Source organism: Callospermophilus lateralis, unplaced genomic scaffold (assembly GCF_048772815.1).
Source record: "Callospermophilus lateralis isolate mCalLat2 unplaced genomic scaffold, mCalLat2.hap1 Scaffold_127, whole genome shotgun sequence".
Classification (NCBI taxonomy): Eukaryota; Metazoa; Chordata; class Mammalia; order Rodentia; family Sciuridae; genus Callospermophilus; species Callospermophilus lateralis.
Window position 1 is genome coordinate 163,123 of NW_027512450.1, and position 13,490 is coordinate 176,612.

The 13,490-nt window shown below is 36.3% G+C and overlaps 1 pseudogene; it reads right to left on the bottom strand.

Moving 5' to 3' along the window:
• Positions 1–404: 404 nt before the first annotated feature.
• Positions 405–12,992, bottom strand: LOC143387305 (TATA box-binding protein-associated factor RNA polymerase I subunit A-like; annotated as a pseudogene).
• Positions 12,993–13,490: the final 498 nt, after the last annotated feature.

Consider the following 13,490-nt stretch of genomic DNA (forward strand, 5'->3'; position numbering starts at 1 on the left):
AGTCACTTCCTAAAATCCATCTCTCTTTCCAAAATTCAACAGAACTCATCACTAATATTTTTCTTCATCGTGGTAAATCTAACATGGGTAAATTTAGAGTCTAAAAAAACAAAAATTCATTTTGCACCACTAGTTGTATTTTATTACATAACAGCAAGAGGCAAGTTATCTGCAAATAATAACTGCTACAGAGCTATATTCTCTAATTAAACATTTATTTTTTCACTTGGAGAATCATTCCATAAAAACATTATTATTATTTTATTTTACATTATTATTTTACATTACAAAAAAATATGTGTGTGTATATATATTTACATGGAACAAAGGCAGCGGCATTATTTTTCTAGTTATAACTTACAGTAAAAGAAAATACAAAAATACTTTCTATAGTCATAAATACTTTCTATAGTCATACTTTCTTAAACTATCAAATAAATACATTTAGTAACAATCTACTGCTACTACAGTGTGGCTACAACTGTGAAATAAATAAAATTTAATATCAGACTCCTGAATTTACAATACTGTATTTTTTCACTGATTTCTTCATCCGCTTAATTTTCTTTTTAACACATGATGATCTTGTTTTAAAATATACTGAAAATATCTACAACCTAAAAAATAAAATGAGCAAAAAATTTTAATTCTTATCATCCAAATTTTAAAGTACATGTGTATAGTTTGAAATTTTTGCTTCAACTCTATATATACCAGTATGGCCCACACATATTCTAAGAGCTGCCACCAATAAAATGTATTACTTCACAAAGATGTTTTTGATCCATTATAATTAAGGCATATATTTTAGCTTTTTTCCTTCTCTTTCCCCAAACCCTATAGTGATATACACATCATTATGTATATTTGTACATTAAAGGAATATTCTCCAAGATCAAATTAGTACTACTTCCCTCTCAACTTTAGCTTCTAAGTCACCAAAAAGGCATTATCACAGTCAGAAAAAGGTAAACAAACTACAAAATACACCTCCTTTGTAAATCCACTAGAGATCTTAACTAGCAAAGCAACCAAATAGCTGAATTTCAACCAGAAAAGGTCCCTCCTCAGAGCAAGGGGCCCATCTTGTTTCTCATACAGAATGGGGAGAAAGCTAACATACCCCATTCTAAGCACAAAGCAAAAGCAGACCACAACCAGAATTTGAGTACTGTGGTGTAATGTTGATAACCAGAACAAGAGGGGAAAAAAAGCTCAGCTTTCTAATAGATTCACTCTCTCCACACTAACAACCCAGACAGGAGAGATGTGCCCATTTTCAGGCATAACAACACCTGATATTCCTGGACAACTTCAGAATTCATAAAGCCCTTTGATGTGATGTTCGCTTGATATTTCACAAAGGACAATCCCAGTGTCCAAATCCCTTTGGACAATCCCAAAGTTTAATTGCTTGACCCAAGTCACATGACGAGTAGAGAATGAGAAAGTTAGTCCAGGTCTTTGGACTCCAAATTCATAAAGTAGAAGAAGATAACAAGGGAACTGAAGAATCTCTTTAGGACACCTTAAACTCGCAAGCAAAATATATCTTACTAGTTGTCATCATACACATCATTTCTGTACATTTTGTAGCAGTTTCATTTCAGTACTGGCTAACTTTAATATTTCAGTCGTACAAAGCCGGTACGAGTTTTATTGGCCAAAATATTCCATAAAAAACAGTCAATTTCTCATTCCTTTTAAGAGGACTATTTAGCAAATTAATGGGAGGCATTCTTAAGGAGAATTTTTCTCCTTACAGGAACATTTAAGTGTATATAATACAGATTATTTAAAGAACAATGAGGTATAAAAGAACATTCTTGATTAGTAGACAGTTTCAGTAAACCTATGCAACAAGGCCAAGCAGTCAGTGATTGTGAAACAGTCTTGCATAGTGCATCTTAATGCCCCCAACAACACCCAAGTCAGAGCATGAGAAATAATCACAATCAACAACATGAAAGCACTGTTTCTAACTCTAGGGGATTCCTTATAAGCACATTACCAGTTCCCAACTCATGATCCACTCTTTATTTTTGTTGTTGTTGTTTAGGGGGGTACTGTTGATTGAATGCAGGAATACTCAACCACTGAGCCACATACTCATCACTCATCCCTATTTTTGTATTTTATTTAGAGACAAGGCCTCACTGAGTTGCTTAGTGTCTCGCTTTTGCCGAGGAGGGCTTTGAACTTGCAATCCTCCTGTCTCAGCCTCCAAAGCCACTGGGACTGCAGGCATGCACGCCCAGCTCAACAATTATTTCTTGAGCATCCAGAATCCTTATGGACCACATTAGACAAGTTCTACAATCAAAGAATGGTCATATACAAAAGATAAAATTAAAAGAAATAAAAAATGTACCTTTTCCTAACAGTATTCCAGCTACAAAAGCTTTCTCACAGGTCAAATCTGTATCTTCCTTCCAATCAGTTTTTGCCCAAAAGTAGCTGAAGTGAAAGGTTGGCCACCAGCTTTTCCTGGAATTCCATTCTTCTTGAACCCATGCAAGACGATTCCTAAAAACAAAAATGTCAAAAGGGAAGGTCAGTGATGGGGACAAATCTGTACATTAGAATTTGATTTTAGCTATAGGAAGCTATTTCCAGACTAACATCAGCAATAACATAAAATCAAATACTTTTTAATTCTCTTTGATCTCCACATTCTAATGTCCTCTTAACTAAATAGCCAGTTCATTACAGTAAAGCGATGCAGTGATTCTGAAGTAAAAATTCTTTAAATTTCAGATATTCCATTTACTATTGATCTTGAGCAGGTTGCTTAACCTCTGTGATTCTCAATTTCCTTGAGGATAAAAATGATACTTATTTCATGGCATTGTTATTAGGACTAAACTAGTCCAGAAGCAGGTTTCACATAAAGCTCCTTTTACACTATCTGGTACACAGCAAATGTTCAATAAATGCTATCATAATTATTTAAAAGTTACTTTAAAACCTTAAATTATATGCTACCAAAATTTAATTAAAATGAAATTATTATAAAATACATAAATACATGGATCTCACAACTGAAGAGCAATGCTAAATGTTCATCAATAATTTGAGGATATACTTATTTAGCACCTGTATGTCTCCTGTGGCAAACCTTCTGGAAATTTAAAAAGCAAACATTATGTTTCTTGGCTTTCAAAAGCCCCATAGTAGCTGGGTGTGGTGACACACCCCTATAATCCCAGCGGCTCAGAGGCTGAGGCAGGAGGATAGCAATAAGCAACTGGATGAGAGACTTTGTCTCTAAATAATATACAGAATAGGACTGAGGATATGGTTCAGTGGTCAAGTGCCCCCTGAGTTCAATCCCTGGCAAACCCCTCCCCTGCAAAAAAAAAGGCCCTATGGTTTAGCAGGGGTTTAAACAGTCCTTTATATTTGAAAGGAGTTTACATTGAGTGTACCATCTGAATGCTTGCCCACCCTCCACAAAAATTCATGTTAAAACCTAATCACGGGCTGGGGTTGGGCTCAGAGGTAGAGCGTTTGCCTAGCATGCGTGGGGCACTGGGTTCAATCCTTAGCACCACATAAAAATAAAGATAATTTGTACACCTATAACTAAAAAAATAATAAATATTAAAAACCTAATCACCACTGAAAATAATTAGGACATGAGGAGATGAATCATGACCTAAATTAGTGATCTTTTAAGAGAAGCCCCAGGCAATTGCCTTGCTCCCTTCCACCATAGAAGGAACCCTCTATGAACTGAGAATCTTGTTCTTTATCAGACAATGATACTGCTGGTACCTTCACTTTGGACTTCCTAGCCTCCAGAACTTGTGAAAATAAATTTGTTATATAAAAGCCACCCAAATTATGATATTTTGTTACAGAAACCCAAATAGACTAAGATATACATTTTTTCTCCCGAGATCAGTTTAAGTCTGAAACAAGTTTCCACTTACCCTGGGTACCTTATACAACTAAAATTAATATATAAACAATTTTGTGATATCCTTTATTCTGCCAAAAAATAGGTAAAGTTTTACATATCCAGCTCACAATGGACTTACAAGATGTAGTATTTGATAGTACACAGTATCTGGAGAGAATTGTTGTATGTTAAGTTTGTGACTTTGCATTTTCTAGCTTCTGACACTCAGAAGAAAAGAGCTGAAGAAATCCAAAAGTACAAGCAAATAAATGCTGTGTTTATTACTCACTCCATTAAGAGCTGTCTCAGATATCTAGCCAAATATTTCCATGCAGGTATGTTCTTAGTGCATCCAGCAAAATCCAGGACTCCAAACAATACTTTCAACCCCAATTTATGGAGTTCTTCTTTTTCTGCAACATTCATAACAGTTCAGGTTTAAATAAGGTATTGATTGAAGAAGTGCATAAAGCTAGAAAGGCATGTACAGCTGATGAAAACAAATTATGTAAGCCTTCTAGTTTGGTTAATGATTTAAAACAATTCATTATGCTCATATTCCTGAAATAAATCAGAAGAACGCTCAATAATATCAAACATGCTAATGAGGTCCAAGTGTTCAGTTTGATCCCTATATTGATTATATGCACTAACTCATATACTATGGAGAACATGAGTTAAAGTCCCTGCCCTATTTTCCCATCTTTGGAACATTCTCTTCCCTTAGGTAAAAAACCGATGCAATCTTTGCACTGATTTATTTGGATTAGTGGACTGATTTTCATTTAAGAAGCATGTTATTTTCTATACTGAAGTTCAGGAGGCATTAAAACAAAGTGAAATTACATAACTTGAAGGCAATTTTCTTTTTCCAATTGGGAACTGATGTTCTATAACAGGAGTAGTCAAACTTCTGTAAAGGGTCAGATAATAAATATTCTAGCTATACTAGTCTCTATTACAACCACTAGTTCTGCCATTATAGTGCAAAAGCAGCTATAGAAAATACATAAATAAATAAGTTCTAATGGAACTGGATTTATAAATACAGGCATGAGGTCAATTTGGCCACTGGGACATAGTTGGTTAATTCCTTGACTATAGCTTATCTGTACAAAGAGGCATAAAACAAAAACTTGTTTACCTGATTTTCTAAGTAACATATGGAATTCTAACATCAGTCTATGGGAGGGTACAATCTGATACAAATTCGGGAAAAAAATAATCTTGTAAGTTATACAAAGACATTTCTCAAATTTCAGCTTATGTTCAAATAAAGCTCTCATTGGTTAATATACTCTCAGTAAGTTATTCAAGGATTTAAAAGATATTTTGCTTTGATCCAATTTTAACTTGGGTATAAAAAGTATTCTCTGTAAAGAATTTTTTAAAATAAAAATCCTGCTAACATGATAGACAAGATTATCAGAAGAAACAGATGGGGAGAATTCTTAATTTGTATCTTATACATAGCTACAATATTTACCACACTTAAAATAATTTATTTTCAGAAGCAAGGACTGGGGGTTGGGGGGGGAGAAATCACACAGAAAATACCAATCAGAAGAGATCACAGATTACAAAGTTTTATATACACATTACATATAAGATATTGTGAAATGCTTTTATATAATACATAAAACAAAAATTCAAAAAGGGGCAACAATTTTGGAGACTGGATTTAGGAACACAGTACCCTAAAGTTATTTGGGTAAACAATTTAACAATTTTTTTAAAGTATTTATTTTTTGTTTTAGGTGGATACAATATCTTTTTTTATGTGGTGCTGAGGATTGAACCCAGTGCCTCACACATGCTAGGCAAGCACTCTATCACTTGAGCCACAACCCCAGCCCACAATTTAACAATTCTTCTACACAACAGGAACAAATTTACAGGTTTTCCTCTCTGAAAACAAGGACTATTTTTATGAATATACAAAACCCCAAAATTTTAAATTATTTCTCATTTCAATACACATAATACTAAACAAATTCACTGTCTACTTTCCAAAGTACTTTGAACTTAAAATGAAATAATTCCCAACAAAACAGAAAATAGTTTGTTAACTTCTCTTAATAATTTGTAAAAATTTAATCAACCAGGTTCAATAATAAAGATCAACATACCCGTATCAGAGAATATTATTAAAACTTGGTTCCTACCAAAATTACATTGTATACGGCTCAAGTCACTTAGTTTTAACTTTTTAATTGAAATGTATGTACTAGAAAGGTATAAGTCCTATGACACTGAATAAATCATCACAAAATTTAACACACCCAGGTGACCAGTACCCAGATCAAATAAAAGACCATCAGAATTATAAAATTTCTCCATCAGAAAGATTCCTAGGAAAACTGGGAATGGAACCACCATTTGACCCAGCTATATCCCACTCTGGTTTATACCCTGCCTTTTCCAAGACTCCGATTACAGTATACTATAGACACACAGTCACATCAATTTTTATAGTAGCACAATTCACAATTAGCTACATTGTGGAACCAAGCTAAATGCCCTTCAGTAGATGAATGGATAAAGAAAATGTGGTATATACACACACACACACAATGGAATATCACTCAGCATTAAGAGAGAATAAAATCATGGCATTTTCAGGTAAATGGATGGAGTTGGAGAACATCATGCTAAGTGAAGTAAGCCAATCTCAAAAAAACAAATGCCAAATGTTTTCTTTGATATGAGGATGTTGATCCACAATAGGGAGAGGTGGTGGGAGCATGGGAGGAATGGAGGGACTTTAGATAGGGCAAGGGGAGGGGAAGGGAAGGGAGGGCGTATGGGGGTAAGAAACACAGAGGAATAAGATGGACATCATTACCCTAAGTATATGTATGAAGACACAAATGGTGTGACTCTACTTTGTGTACAACCAGAGACATGAAAATCCTGCTTTATATGTGTAATATGAATTAAAATGCATTCTTCTGTCATATATAACAAAATAAATAAATATATATTTTTTAAAAATTTCTCCATCAACTTTAGAAAATTCTTAGCCATTTACTGTTCAAATACATATATATTTTTATTATTATTTGTTTTTCTCCCATTTTCTGCCTCCTCCAAAACTTCAATTAAAGGTATCAGATGTTTTCACCAAGTCCCCAATACAATCTTTTTTTTTAATTTTTATTTTTTTTTTTAGTATTTTTAGTTTTAGGTTGGCACAATGTCTTTATTTTATATTTGTGTGGTGCTGAGGATTGAACCCAGTTCCTCATATATGCTAGGCAAGCGCTCTACCACAGAGCCACAAACCCAGCCCCCAATACAATCTTTTTTGCACTCTCCACCCTTTTTTGCTCTGTCCTTTAGGCTGCTTTTTCTACACATTACACTAACCCTCTCTTTTGTCATACCCAATCTGCTATTAAACCCAACAATTTGAGCTCTTAGATCCCAATACTGTACTTCTCAAAAGGAAAACAGCATTTCTCCCTAAGTCTATCTTGTCTTAAGAATAAATGTTCACCCTACTGATTTCCTAATCGACTTTTAAAAGAAGACTAACAGATAAGAATTTCTGTTAGTCATCTGTATAGGCTGAAAAGAACCTTTCTTCTTTCTTCTCTAAAACAGCAGATTAAAAACTGACCACTAAATATATAAAGAACTACTATAGGAGATGGGGGTGCAGTTTACAGCACCCATAGTATATCTGAGGCCCTGTGCTTAATCCTGACACACAAATTTCTACAATTCAATACACCAAAACCAAACAATCCAATTCAAAAAAGGGCAAAGGACTTGAATACTTGGAACAGACATCTCTTCAAAGATGATAAATGGCCATAAAAAGATGTCCTAGCATCACAAGCCATTATTATGAGACACCACACTACTGGAATACAATACTACTAGAATAGCTACTATCAAAATTAAAAAAAGTTAAGAGTTGGCAACAATGTAGAAAAACTAAAAACCTCATGCATTGTTGGAAGAAATGTAAAACAGACATAACTAAAATGGCTACAACCCCCCCAAAATATAGAATATCAAACAATATCGAATGTTGGACAGGATGTAGAGAAGCTGAACTCTGAAACATAGATGGTGGGAATGTTAATGGTACAATCAATCACTTCAAAAAACAGCTGATGATTTCTTAAGAAGTTAAATATCTATTTTCCTTACTCAGCAATTACACAGCTACCCAAGAAAAACAAAAATATGTGTGCACTCACAGAAATACACGAATGTTCTTAGCAACATTATTCATAACAGTCAAAAAGCCAAATGTTCATCAAAAATTTAATGTATAAAAATGAAGTATTACTCAGCATTAATAAATTGCTAAAACAACATCATGGCAAAAACTCAACAACATGCTGAGTAAGAGAAGCCAGACACCCTCCACAAACAAAAAAAAAAAAGTATAAAACTAAGATTACATTCATATGAAAATCCAGAAAAGATAAAATTAATCCATGATTTCAAAAAGCAGACCAGTGACTGCCTGAAGGCAGGAATATGTGGGTAATGGGTTGTGAAATAAAGAACTTTTGGGAGTGACAGTAATGCTTTATATTATATTATTATGAAAGTAACATGGATATATGTTAAGACACATCCAAGCATATGCTTGCAATAAGTACACTTACTATATATAAGTTAAATTTCAATCGTTGATTTAAAAAAAAATGCAGAATTCTCCAACTAGAGTGGCAAAGGGTTTCTAAAACACAGATCCTCTCTCCTTAGAAGTAGAGTGTCTTCCTAGAGCCTGCAGAGGGAGCAACTTTCTCTGTATACCTAAGCATACTATTCATACAATGTCATTTTCTATGAGTGCTATAATATAAAAAGTTAGAAAACAATAACCCCGAAATGTCTGAACATAAACCTCCAAAACTGTTCAAATAGTGAAATAAAAAATCTATACCTTAAGCCCACTTAACAGTTTCGCTCTTGGTGCCTTTTCCTTCTTAAGAAAATTGTATAAGTATACATGGGCATTCGGATTTGATGGGAACTTTTCATCATAAGCATAATTAGTAAGTATCTTTCGGGCTTCATCTTGATCACCATAGAATTCCAACATCTATATAAAATAAGTTATAATATCTTAGCTGAATTTTATAAGATACAAAAGATAATACACAACTTCATTGCTGAGTACAAAATTGACAAATAGTACCACAGAAGGAACATGCTTCCACTAGCATATATGTTACATCATCTATGAAAAAAATCACCTTAAAATAGAACACTATAAAGTTCATTTTTCCTTGTGCTATTTTGTTACTGAAAAAAAAAATAGTAATTTCAACATAAGAACTATTCCTATAAGAAATTCATGGCCTCAAAGCAAGAATATATACAATTTGGGGGTGGGGGGACAGGGATCGAACTCAGGGGAACTCGACCACTGAGACACATCCCCATCCCTATTTTGTATTTTATTTAGAGACAGGGTCTCACCTGTCTCTGCTTCACACCCTGCCTTTGCTGAGGCTGCTTGGAACTTGTGATCCTCCTGCCTCAGCCTCCCCAGCTGCTGGAATTACAGGAGTGTAATCCCACCTCACCCAGCTTCATAGCAAAAATATTAATGACTAAAATATGATGCTTACTAACCTCAGTGCCCCATTAATAACTTCAGTCACAAAAGAGTGCATAACAATTATAGCTTCTTCCATTTTGTTTCCATCTTTTCATGTTCAGCACTTTAAGTACTCAAATTTTCAAAGAATGATTTATTTTGAAAATTTATTCCTATTTTTCAGTATCAAAGCCCTCTGACAAATGACTTTTTTAAAAAATATATTTTTTAAAAAAATATTTTACACAATACCATTATTTTATATATTTACTATTTTTTAAATGTGGTGCTGAGGATCGAACCCAGTACCTCACACATGCTGAGCAAGCACTCTACCACGGAGCTATATCCACTGCCCACAAATGGCCTTTTTACAATGACTGTGAGATGATAGAGAATCTTCATAAACTTTCTAAAAGCCATTATTCTTCATCTCATATATTGTGACCTAGATTCAGGTTTTTTGTTCACTTCTTTTTATATCCCACCAAATCATAAAAGATCTTTCAGCTTTTAAGCTCAACAAGAATAATACAGAACAGACACTTACAATTATATTGTTATTTACTTTGTAGATATTTGGCTATCTTTCAGGCTTCATCTTGATCACCATTTGGTGATCAGTCATTTGGTGAAGGCCCAGACAGTTTATCCATTAATGAAAAAAAAGTAACATCAACAGCTTATTAATAAACAAAATGCTAGGTGCAGTGATGCACACCAGCAATCCCAGCAGCTTGGGAGGCTGAGGCAGGACAGAGTTCAAAGCCAGCCTCAGCAAAAGCGAGGTGTTAGCAATTCAGTGAGACCCTGTCTCTAAATACAAAAAAGAACTGGGGATGTGGCTCAGTGGTTGAGTGTCCCTGAGTTCAATCCCTGGTACCTGCCACCACCTCCTCCCCACAAAAAACCCGAATTATTTAGACCAAGAAAGAAATATGCCATACTCTTTTTCTATTTATTTAGTTAGATTTACATTTTTTTTCCATTAAATTTCCTCCTGATCAATAAAGATAATTAGGCATGCAATCTCTGCATAGGCTTAAGACAAAAATAAAACCAATACAATTTTATGAAAAGTCTACTTACCTCTACATAACTCTTCACAAAAGGGTCCCAAACTCCAGGAGTTTTAATCAATCCACAAATATTTACAGATGTCTTCCAGCTGTCACTGAGCATACTTTGGGTTGCTGAACTGTATGCATAATCATTTTCATCTGCCTGAAGATAAAAAATTTTTTAAAGTCATTTGGTGAAGGCCCAGAGTTCAATCCCCAGCATCACAAAAAAAAAAAAAAGAGAGAGAAAAGTCGTTTAGTATTGAGAACTTCTGTTAAGACAATAGTAAACTGAGCTATTGTTAAAAGAATAATACATCATGCTCAAGTGGGATCTATTCTAGGAATGCAAGGTTGGATTAACAACTGAAAATCTATTAATGTAAATAAAGATCTACTTATCTAAACCAAATGAGTAGACCAAAGAACAAAAACCACATGATCATCTTGTGACCATCGACAATCTAGGAACTTTCCACAATCTGATTAAACAGCATCTATGAAAAACCTACAGCAAACATGAAATTTAATAGTGAAAGATTGGATGCTTTTTTCCCTAAAATCAAGAACAAGATAAGAATGTCCCCTCTCACTATTTCTATTCATTATACTGGAGGTTTTAGCTAGGGCTTACAGCAAATTATAGAAAAGACATCTAGACTGAAAAGGAAAACTATATTTTCTGTCCAGAAAATTCTAAAATTCCATTAAAAATTTATTAGAATTAATAAATGAATTCATCAATGTTGCCAGGTACAAGATAAATACAATAAATGAATTTACAATGAAGAAGCAAACAATAAAATTAGGAAAACAATGCCATTTGTAAAGGCATCAAAAACTAAAAATAAAAGGTGTACGTTTTAAAAAAGAGATGAAAAGTTCCATCTGAAAAGTAATATTGTTGAAACAAATTTCAAAAGACCCAAATAAATATAAAGACACCTCAGATACATAGGTTGGAAGACTACTATTGTTAAACTAGTCTACAGAGTCCTATAATTTGTATCAAAAGCGCAGGTAATCTTTTTGTATAAATGGATAAGCTAACTATAATTTATATGAAAATCCCAGGGACTGAGAATAGAATAAAAAATTTTTAAAAAGAACAAAGTTGGAAGATTCATACCATGACTTTACAAATTCATTACAAAGCTACAGTAAGCAAGACAGTATGATATAGGTGTAAGGACGAAAATACATAGATCAATGACAGAAAACTGAGTGTACAGGAACAACACCTTCATGTTTATGGTATCTGATTTTCAAGAAGGGTACCGAGACAATTCAGTAAGAAAATACTTGTTTTCAACAACTATGTTGGCACAACTGGACATTCACATGCATAATAATTTAGTTAGATTGTTTCCTAACTCATATAACACACAAGAATTAACTCAAAATAGATTAAAGACTTAAATGCTAGAGTTAAAATTATAAAACTCTTGTAAGTGAAAATCTCTGTGTCCTTGAAGTGGGCAATGGTTTCTTGGATATGCCAACAAAACCACAAGCAACAAAAGCAAAAACACATAATTGGACTTCAAAAAAAAAAAATTGTGTTTCAAAGGACATCAGCAAGAAAGTAAAAAGGCAACCTACAGAATAGGAGAAAATATCTCCTATTAAGAGATTTCTATTAAGTTTATCTATTAAGAGACTTCTGTCTAGAATATATAAAGAACTCATGACCCAATAACTAAAAATTAATGGTTTAATCAAAGTATATGCAAAAGATATAAATATAAATTTCTCCAAAGGCATACAAATGGCTCACAGGCACACGAAAAGAGCTCAACATAATTAGTCCCTATAGAAATGCAAATCAAAACCATATATACCATGGACTTTAGTACCCTTCCATTGATAATGGTGGTAATTTAACATAGTGCAGCGAATTTTCAAGAAACGGGTACTGCTGGTCGGCATGTTTTCGGTTAGTGCCCAGCACCTGAGGCTGCGCCGAGCGTGGGTGGCGCTCCTCCAGCCCCAGGGCCGCACCTGGAGAGGCCTCGCACCAGGGAGGGGCCGGCAGGCTGAGCAGCCCCTGAGCTTGTCGGGAATGGTACCCTTGCACTCCCCAGGGTGCTAACTCCCAGCACCACACACGTGAGCTGAGGGGCGACATGGCCTCGCTGTCACGTTCCTGGCAGGAAGACGTCCCGCCGCCGCCGGGGGCTCCAGGCACACAAAGGGGAATGTTCGCCTCCCGTCCTGGCATAAATGGGCTGTCTACCCGCAGGACCCGTGGCCCTCCAGCTCCTGACCTTCTGACCCAAAAGCGCTGAGTCAGAGCCCCACGTGGGGAGGCCACGGGCCAGACGGAGACGCGCGCCGCCCAGCACTCACGAGCCTCGGGCACCTTCTGAGGTGGGTGCCTGGGACCCAGACCCCTAAGCGACCCTGCAGCACCGCGGTCATGCACGGCATCTTGGGAGGGCCCCCGCCCGGACGCCATCGCGGCCCCACCGGCCACAGCTGAAGCGGGCGCGCGGCGTCCAGCAGCGCTTTCGTCATGTTGCCGAGCACCTCCGGAGAACAGGAAAACAATGTGGGTCCCGTGAGCACGGCAGCTCCGTCGGCAGCAGCCCGTGGGAAAGCGAAAAGGAAGGCCTACTTATTTTCCAGCGGCTGAAACGCTCCTGGCGCTGGCGAATCTGCCACTACCATCGCTGAAAGTGCGGCCCCCCTGCCGGAAGTCGAGCTTCCTCCATTTTGTGGCCCGCCATGGCGGCCATGTTAAGGTTGCGGCCAGGATGCGGCGCCTTTGACTGAGGGGGTAAGCCAGGCAAGCCATCGGGACATCGCGCAGAGCAGCACCCGCTGGGAAGCCAGGGACGCTGTCATGTACGGCGTGGGCGGAGGCGCGCCAAGCCCGAGAGGAATGGCCGCGCGAAGGAGGAGGCCCTGCCGGTGGCGCCCTCGGCGGGGACAGTGAGCGGAGCTGCTGGTGTTC